This window comes from Pteropus vampyrus, unplaced genomic scaffold (assembly GCF_000151845.1).
Source record: "Pteropus vampyrus isolate Shadow unplaced genomic scaffold, Pvam_2.0 Scaffold60, whole genome shotgun sequence".
Taxonomy (NCBI): Eukaryota; Metazoa; Chordata; class Mammalia; order Chiroptera; family Pteropodidae; genus Pteropus; species Pteropus vampyrus.
In genome coordinates this window covers 2314718-2324358 of record NW_011888841.1, presented here as the reverse complement: position 1 = coordinate 2324358, position 9641 = coordinate 2314718, and the positions used below count along the sequence as shown (strand labels likewise).

Below are 9641 nucleotides of genomic sequence, written 5' to 3'. Positions count from 1 at the left end.
ATAGAATCCCTCAAGATTTGAGACCTAAAGTAATTCCAGGCTATGGCCATGCCATCCTGAACAAGCCCAATCCCGTCTGATCTCGGAGGCTAAGCAGGGTTGGGCCTGGTTAGTACTTGGATGGGAGGCCATCTAGGAAGACCAGGTGCTGTAGGTGTAAAAAATAAAAATAAAAAATAAGAGATTGTAAGCTGACAAGGTCCTTGCAATCTGTGAGGTCAACCAAGGGTTGCCTCGCTTGGAAAAAAAAAAAGTAATTCCAAAAGTTTTTTTTTTTTTCAGCCTTATTACAGCGGTAAGAAGGGCTCCTGGCATTTGTCCCTGTCCTCGTTGTTGCTAATCACACAAATGTCCTTGCCTAGCTCGATCAGTACTACTTCTGAACTTCAAAATGCCTCTCTCCAGCTCAGAAGCAGCAGGTCGGAAAAAAAAAAAAAAAGATCCGGTAAGGTTCCACTGGGGTAAATTTTAATTTTAATGTGTTAACTCACCAAACAGCCAGCTGATTAAACTTGGTTGCAGGGGAATAAAAAGCAGGAGGGGTGGATCGTGTAGAGACAGAAAGCACTGTTTTGTTTTTGATGCGAAACAACCCTCAACACAGATCTCATCTTGAGAAAGAGGCAGGCACCGGCGCCCGCGTCCTGGAAGGAAAGCCCGTTTCTCAGTGAGTCAGGGCTGGCAGGGGGCCAGCACCCCCAGTTTTTGCTTTTGCTTTTGCTTTCTGCTTGACAGAGGCTTTCCCCAGTCACAGAAAATTATCTTGATAATTCAGAGCCTAATCACTTCTTCCTCAGCCAATTATTTCAGTTCGAAGCTGGTTTTCCCAAAAGTAACCCCCGACTCCTTAAAAATGTTTTTATTATGAAATATGTCATAAATACAGAAAAGAGTCTACGATGTCTATGTATAGTTTGAGGAATCATAATAGAAACAGAATAAGAGAGCGAAACGGGAGGTGTCAGTCAAAGGTATAAAGTCTCCTTATACAAAGTCAGTCCTAGCGTGCTCTGGACAGCACCGTGCCTGCAGCTGCCACCACTGCGTTGTAGTCAGCTGACCCTGGTGAGGGGGTGAGGGGCAGCGACCCCTGACACAGTTGAAAATCCACATATAACTTTCGCCTCTCCAAAAACTTAACTATTAATACCTTACTGCTGACCAAGAACCTAAACAGTTGATTAACACCTATTTTGTCTATGTATTATATACTATATTCTTATAGAATAAAAAATATAGTATTAAAAGCTAGAGAAAAAAATATTAGAAAATCATGAGAAAAAAGTTAGTTTTTATTGAAAAAAAAAATCCACATATAAATTCAAACTCACGTTATTCAAGGGTCAGCTGTATTTAGAACTTCGCTAAGAGGGTAGATCTCATGTCAAGTGTTCTTATCGCATAACCAAAAAATTAACTAAGGAGGCAGGAGGAAACGCCTCCAAATCCATCAAGTTATATACATTAAGTACAGCTTTCTGTGTGCCAATCCTACCTCAATAAACTCACAAAAAAGAAAGCAGCAGAACAAGTACCACGGAGGACCCCAGGGTGGCCTCCACACAGAACCCCCTTGCTCCTCAGAGGTAACCACTGCTCTGACTTCGTTTGTCACTCCCTTGCATTTCTTTTCAACTGTCTTACCTATGTGCAGATCTCTAAAAAAAGGCTATTGTTTCTTTCTGAAAAGCTGAGCAGCAAGTCCAAACCTCATTTTGCAGAGCAAGGGTGACAATGCCATTAGACACACACCTCCCCAGGGCAGCCTGAGCAGGGTCTGGCTTCAGCTTCCCTGAGTCTTCTCTGGGTCCCCTCGGAGGGCATGTAGCACCGTGTGAACAAGGTGCTACTTGTCGAGCAGAAACATGGTCAAAAGAAAGTGGGCCTCTCTGTCTTTTCCGCCTCCAGATTCACCCTGGCTGTCGGAGGTTGAAGCAGACATGTCTGAGGTGAAATCAGTGTCCCCAGGTGCTCTGAGAAGTAAGGTGTTCACCTCTTCTGTGAACAGACAGAACCAGCCAAGTACAGATAAGAAGTGGGCCAGGCACACCTTGAACCTTCCGTCTCCGTGTTCAAAAGCTTGCAGGAGGGCAGTCGGTTGCCATGTGACTATAACCCTTAACATGTGTGTTTTCTGAGTCACTGCTGCAGTCTGGACTGGCTGCCCTCTTGGTCTAGGGCAGAGCTGTCTTCCCGGAGAGCTCCAGTATCCTCCCTTCCATCCCCTCTATCCTACGTCTTCCATTTCTCCCTAAGTGTATCCTTCCTCATTTTGGTGGAGCACATCCTTTGACAGTTTTCTCAGAAAGGGCGAAAGAATTAAAAATGGACAAGACTGCTTGCAGACAATTGGCCGGGGAGGCTCCAGCTGCCCCAGGCCCACCTCTCCTCTCTGAGGGCCTCCTGAAAGACAGCCCACCAGCTGGGATGTTCTGATCTGGACTCAGAAAGTGTCAAAATGGACAGTCTCAGAAAACTAGGAGGGTCAAGAATTGAGCCTGGAAGAACCTCGGCTAGCCCTGGTGCCCTCAGAAAGCCCTTAAGAGGTAAACAGAAAATCCCAAGGCTCTGGGCGCAGGCACAGATAAGGGTGTGTGTGTCTAACATGCAACCAGAATTTTAAGGCCCGGAACCTAGACATTAGACCTGGGCGACGGAGCTCCTATCGTAGCATTTTAGCTTTATAGGGTAGTGCTAGTTGTTTTGGGTGCTAAGGAGGCTGGGGGTGCAAGAGGCAGCGTGTCCACATCTCTGCTCTTCCCTCTCCAGGAGCTAACTAGAGATGCCTGTTTTTCACAGCTTCAGAATTTACTGACTGGCTACTGTGTAGAGGTTTCTAATTGCTTGAGTCCAACTAAAAGAAATGTTATCCACTGCTTAGTAAAGAGTATTCTTACTCTATGTCACACTAGTTAATGAAGGCAGGCGTTTTAGTAGTTCCCCAGGGGACATGACACAGAAGTCCACTTTCTGCCACAGAAGCTGGTAGGATGTGGGAGGACCATGGCTTTAGAGTTAAGACAGTCCTGAGTTTGAATTCCCAGATGCCACATATTAATTGTGTCCAAGGGTCAGTTGCTTAACTTCTCTGAGCCTCAGTTCTCTCAAAGATAAAACGAATATGCTCTATGTCTCGGTTTTGATGTTAGTAAGACATGTTTGTAAGTCCACCTTCCTCCACCATCCATGTCACCTGGCAACAATGATGAAGCCAGACATTTTATATTAAAGCACAGATGCTCCAAACCTGTGTCATGCAAGGTGTAAAATTAAAACACGCACGAATGATTTCATTTTTAATTGATGAATCAAAGCTGGACTACAAACTGAGTTTAGCAATAAAGGGTTCGAGAATCCGATCATTACTTCAACATCCACATTCTTAGGGAGCTGAGAATAATAAAAAAGACAACTGAGAAAAGCAGACACGAAGTAGGTGCTCAAAAAGTGTTTGTTGAATTCATTAGCTTTTGATTCCTTTTTCAGGTAGGGCTTAATTTAAAAAACGTATTTCCTCATATACTACAAAGAACATTTCCACAGTTCCCCGAACTATGCTACTGCCCTCATCCAGTCTCTTCACTTCTAAAGTCCTCTGTTATTGTGAAATTCATCTAGCTTTCCGCGAACATTTATGCCAATGGAACATTCTGGAGCCTCAAAGAAGACCCATTGTCCACTGACCAGGCTTGCAGTTGGTCAGCCCGAGTGGGAGAACAGGTTTTCCTGTCTGTGCAAAAGGAGAAGGTAATTAGTATTTCCGTTGTAATAAATATATATAATCTCCTCTTCAAAGCTTTTGTTCTCGAGAATGCTCGTGCAGGCCAGTTCTTGGAAACAGTTTCCATTGAAGGCCTCACGCATACTCAGGGGCTCCTCAGCCAGGGAGAAGGGATTGCTAAGGGCAGGAACCAGGTGCCAGAGGAAGCCCCGCCTCCAAAGGTTAGGTCTCTCCTCAGAGAACTGCGAAGTCCCTGCGGTAGATGCTTGGGGTGGAAACGTTAAACCTCCATCAAATGTCCCCCATGTTAACATGCTCTGTGCCATAAGGCGATTCCGTTGTGCAATTAAAGTTATTTTGTTCTTGTTATACGCCAAGGGCTACAGGTGTCAAAATGAATAGGGACTCTGCCACCGAGAGGCTCAGCCTGCTTCAACAGAGCTGAGCTAAGGTAAGAGCCAAAGTCCAGGTCAGCACAAAACGCATGTTGACAGAAAGCAAAGGGAGGGATCGAGCAAAGCTTCTCAGAAAGTGGCATTTCAAACCCGGGAGCAGGCCCTGGGTACGGGTGGTGGCGGGGGTGGCATTCCAGGTGCTTGGAGCACTGGGAGCAAAGGCTGAAGGAACGTGGCATTTCCCTGGAATGGCAATAAATCCAGTCGGGGGGCGGGGAGGAGGCAGGACAGGTGCCAAAGGTGGGTTGACAGCAGATTACAAAAGTCCACGTGTTACGAGACTGCTGAGTTTAGGCTACTGAAGAATGTTAAGCTGAGCACTTTGGAAAGGCAAAGTATTGGTTTTAGTGTGTAAGAGACTGGAACAGATTAGGCTAATTTTATGAAAGGTGATGATGGCCTGAACTAGGTCAGTGCCTGTGAAAACAATGGAAGAGACATAAGTCAGAAATATTTCTACATAATGAGTGACTGATCACCAATCAGAACTGACGAGGACTTTGAGTCCTAGCCTGGGTGACGAGAACTGTGGGAGGAAGATCAAGCGTCAGCACAGATGGGGAACGAAGGTAAACACGTTCTGCTTTGAGTTTTTCCATCTTGAGACTTCCTATGGTCTCGGAAGACAGAAGGTCGTTGGCTGTGACATCACATGGACTTTTTACCTCCACACCTAAGAAGGTTCTTATGAAGGAACTTTGCCGAGTCTCTCCCTCCACTCGGGGCAAGGATTATCTGCCAGCGCAGGCAGAGTGCACCATCAACAGGCTGTCTGGGGACGTTCCAGGAGATCATTTCAATGTTCCCTTCATTCTTAATCATCGATCTCTAGCACGATCCAGATTTGCTTTTTCTTTTGGAGTTGCTTCTTCGGGATCCTAGAGTACCCTCCTCATCATGCCTGTCCGTTTGTGCCCTGTGAACTCCTTGAAAAAAAGGACTCTTATTTACCTGATTTGCTTTGAGCTATTATTACTTTCTCCATTTTATTAATGACACCTTAAAAGTAAAATAAAACTTTTTCTAGAGTGAGGAGGAGTTTTGGAAAGAAAAAAACTAGGTAACCAAACCCATCTACACATCCTCAGAACATACTGTGAGCAGCGCTGTAAACGAGGAAGGAGATTAAATACGATGCAAATTAAACCCTTCAGAAAGTATCCGCTAGGGACTCGTCAGAGGTACCCAGAGGCCAGCATGAAGGGGCTCTCGACTGGCCAAGTCTGGGGCAATCTGAACACCACATAATGGTAGTAATGGGTTAACACACTAAAAATATAGTAATACCTGGATGTGATGAGGAATGGGGTATTTACACTGTTTCCAAGTACCTCCCCACAAAATACACATGAATTACAAAGGAAGAACCTGATTTTATAGTGTACACAATCACCTTGGCACAATCACTTGGCACAATCACCTTAACCAAGTGACCAAAGTGAATATCAGTAATGGGCACATCGAAAACACATGCCTCTCGCCAGGATGCAGTGAGAGCACAGCTTCGCTTCCTGATATTCCTCCCAAAGATGCATGACTTGAATCCCACTGAGGACACCTCAGACAAATCCACGCCGAAGGCATTCCGCAAGGTAACTGGCCTGTAATCTTCAAAAGTGGCAAAAGTCAAGACAGAGGAGCCGTTCTGGACTGTAAGGAAATTACAGAGAAAAAGCAAGTAATTGCAAAAGCTAATCCTAACCGGATCCTTTTGTCATCAAGGGCATTACTAGGACAACTGGATAAACTGGAATGGAAACCTCAGGAGGAGCTGGCAGCAATGACTACTGCCAATTTCCTGATTCTGATGGCTGGTTCTGCAGGGGAATATCCTGGTGTGCAGAAAACAGACATGAAAACATTTGGGGGTGACAGGACAGCAGGTTGGCAATTTACTCTCAGGTGTTCAAGGAAAAAAAGTTCTTTTACTGTAATGCAACTTTTCGATGATACAGTCAAGACTGTTTGAAAATAAACATTTATTTTAAAAAAGTATCAGTTATTTTATTTCAGCAGTTTAAATTGGTTTCTTTTTCTTTAAGATGAGTAGGATGTTTCCACACAAGGTTGGCCAGATGGAAAGAAATCTTCAGCTCCGGCTTGGCCTCATTAATTTGAGAATGAAACGCTCCCAGGAGACCACATTGGTGTCAGGCTGAAAGTGACAGCCCAGAGCGCGTGGGCTTCTGTGCCACTGACGCAGTGACCCTCCGAGGGCTGCCGCTGAAGTCACTGGCTGAGGGCCTGCCTCAGAGCTTCATACATCATTTGGTCCTGAGAAGAGGGGAGAAGACAGATATAGAGCTGGCCTCAGTTATGGGCCGAATTATGTCCTCCCCAATTCATATGCTGAAGTCCTAACCCCCAGGACCTCAGAGGGACTGTACTGGGAGACAGGGCCTTGAAAGGGGCAATTAAGTTGAAATGAAGTCATTAGGGTGGGCTCTACCTCACCCTGACTGGTGTCTTCATAAGAAGAGGTGATTAAGACACAGACATGCACAGAGGGATGACCATGTTAAGACACAGAAAGAAGACAGTCATCTTTGAGGAGAGGCCCCACAAGAAACCAACCCGGCCAACACCTGGCCCTTGGCCTCCGGCCTCCAGAATGCTGTTCGAGCCGCCCCGTCGGTGGTTCTCCGGAATGGCGGCCCGACCAGACGACGCAGAGCGCGGGCCTCCCCTCCCCGCGCCTTCTCCAGGGAGTGCCTGTGACGCTCATAACTGTTGGCTAAAGTTTGCCCCCACAATCAGGTGAAAAAATTCTTATCTAATTAGTGAAGAAAACAGAATTCTAAAGTGCTGAGTCCCGGGGAATGAGAGGCAAAAGCAGAGGCTTCTTATGCAAGATGAACATCTGTCAGAAGCTGCCAGTGTCGTCCAGCGGCGCTGTCCCGCTGCGCGCCCCAGGCCGACGCTGGGGCAGTCTCACTCCGGCACTAGTCGCTCCACTCCCAGGTGTTTATCCCAGAAACACTCGCAGCGTGCTGTCTTTTCTAAATCCAACTTTGTTATTCTTTTGGATAGATCAAATGTTTACACGACTAAAACATACATAAACAGTTCTAAAGTGAAAAGGGATCTTTCATATTCAGCCCCCAATTACTGTATCATTCGTTCTGTGTTTATGGGCAAATACTAATATTCATTATTTTTCCCTCTTTTTAATACAAATGGTAGCTTATCATACACATGATCCCTGCTTTTTTCCTTTACACAATATATTTAGGAGGTACTCTCTAGTCTTTTAAAGTAGTTACATCGGAATTCATTATATGATCATTCGGAGTTTCTATCTTCAGCTATTATACACAATGCTCCATGTAATAATTTTATATTGACGTGTATTTCTGAGGATAAATCCACATAAAGGAATTGCTGGGTCAACTTCTGTTGTGATTATAATTCGGTCCATCAAAAGGGCTGTACAGATTGACACCTCGCTAGCTGCAAATGAAAGCAACTGTTTTGACATTTCCTGGCCGACAGTGTGAAATCAAGTTTTGAGATTTCTGCCAATTAATGGGTAAAAAGTAGTATCTTAGTCGCTTTTCTTTTATTATCAGTAAGTTAAGAATTTTTCTATATGCTTACAAGTTCATTTCCTTTTCTGTGAAGGGTCTGTTCATATTTTTGTCCATTTCTCTATTAGGATGTTGGTTTTTTTCTTACCAATTTCTAGTCATTCTTTTATGTAATATGACCTGCAATTATTTTTCCTATTTGGTCACTTGTCCTTTAACGATTTTTTATAATGCAGAAATTTTTATTCTTATGTATCAGGTTCTTTAGTCTTTTCATTTACAGTTATTGGTCTGTGTAAAGAGTAGAAAAGGAATTTCAATTTGATGTTATAGAAAAACTTCCCTATTTTTTCCTAGTACTTTTATGGTCTTAATTTTACATTTCAATATTTGATCCATTTGGAATGTATCCTGGGATACAGTATGAACTATGAATCCAACTTTAATTTTTTGAGATAGCTTCCCAGTTTTCCCAATATTAATCACCGAATAGTCCATCTTTCTGTCCCTGGTATGGAGAATATTATACACTTTGTATTGTTGGTATAAATTATGTTTATATTCAGGTCCATTCCTGAACTTTCTAATCTGTTCCATTTGTTCGTCAGTCAACTCATGTACCACTACCACAATGTTTTCATTATTGAGGCTTTTGAAAAATATATGTGTTTTTTTTAAGCCCCACCCCCTAGATTGATCTTTTTACAGTTTTCCTGGCTGTTCCAGTTTGCTAATTTTTTTCTATATCAACTTTAGATCACCCCTAACTGGTCCCCAAAACAAAATAAGTAAAAATTAAAACACGAAACTGAAGAGTAGAGACATTAAAATAATTTTAAACAATACCAAGTAGCCTTAGGACTAAAGTCGCTTCTTTGCCTACTAGCCTCGGGAAAGTCAAATAAAGGAGATTGTCTTGTACTGCCATAAGGAACAAGAAATAAGTCTGACCACAACGATCTCTGACTCCTAGCCTGAGAGAACTTAAGACTTGACGGAAGAGAGAGAGATGAGGGATAGTTTATAAACATTTACAGAAACTCAGCTAACCTCATGGAAATGAGCAGTGTTATCTTCTTTCACATGCATAATGTTTTTGACTTTTAAAAAGTGAGTTTACCACCATTATATTTTATTCTGATGATAATCCTGTGACAGATAAAGGCAGATCAGATGTTATCTCTAACAACTCAGAATACTGAAACAGAGAAAGGGCGAATTTTCCATTCAAGAACCATTTCCTGGACTGCACTCAATGTTTACCCCTGGTTTGGAAGATGAATTAAAACAAACAAACAAACAAACAAAAAACCCACTTCTATACACTTATTTCATTGATTTTTCAAGTACCTATCAAACAGTTTTTTTCTTCTTTTCTTTTTTTTAGGCGAGGCAAGCCTTGGTTGACCTCACAGATTGCAAGGACCTTCAGTTTACAATCCTTCATTTTTTAATTTTTTACGCATACAGCACTTACTCTTTCTAGGTGGTCTCCCATCCAACTACTAACCAGGCCCGACCCTGCTTAGCTTCTGAGATCAGACAGGATCGGGCTTGTACAGGGTAGCATGGCCGTAAACTTAAACAGTTTCAAAGGTGAATATAAAATAGGTATTAGTGAAATGCTCAATTCTGAAATAGGATAAAAGGGTCTCTGTATATCGGCATCACTGCTAAATAATAAATGCCTTGTTTGTAATGAGATTAAAGCAATTCCTTTTTTATAGTAAAATAACTTTTTAAATTATCAAACAATATTTATTGTAGAACTATTAGAAAATAAAGAATAGCAGGAAAAAAACCCCAAATTAATCCTTAATTTCCAGAGATAACTATTGTTACTATTTTGGTATTCCAGACTTTTTAAATTATTATTTTTTAAATATTAATTTTTTGAATAGGTAATACATTCACATGGTTCAAAATTCAAATAGGATA

At 42.7% G+C, this 9641-nt stretch overlaps 1 long non-coding RNA gene and 2 pseudogenes across 1 annotated transcript; 1 reads left to right on the top strand and 2 right to left on the bottom strand.

Annotated features, from left to right (window-relative positions):
* The first annotated feature begins 38 nt into the window (after nucleotides 1–38).
* On the top strand, nucleotides 39–157 carry LOC111740272 (annotated as a pseudogene).
* Nucleotides 158–3283: 3126 nt separating this feature from the next.
* LOC111740243 lies at nucleotides 3284–6450 on the bottom strand. The gene is made up of 2 exons (XR_002780548.1): nucleotides 4842–6450; nucleotides 3284–3730 (listed from the first exon to the last, which is right to left on the bottom strand). It is a non-coding gene; the product is annotated as an uncharacterized LOC111740243 (long non-coding RNA).
* Nucleotides 6451–9164: 2714 nt separating this feature from the next.
* Nucleotides 9165–9283, bottom strand: LOC111740288 (annotated as a pseudogene).
* Between the last annotated feature and the right edge of the window lie 358 nt (nucleotides 9284–9641).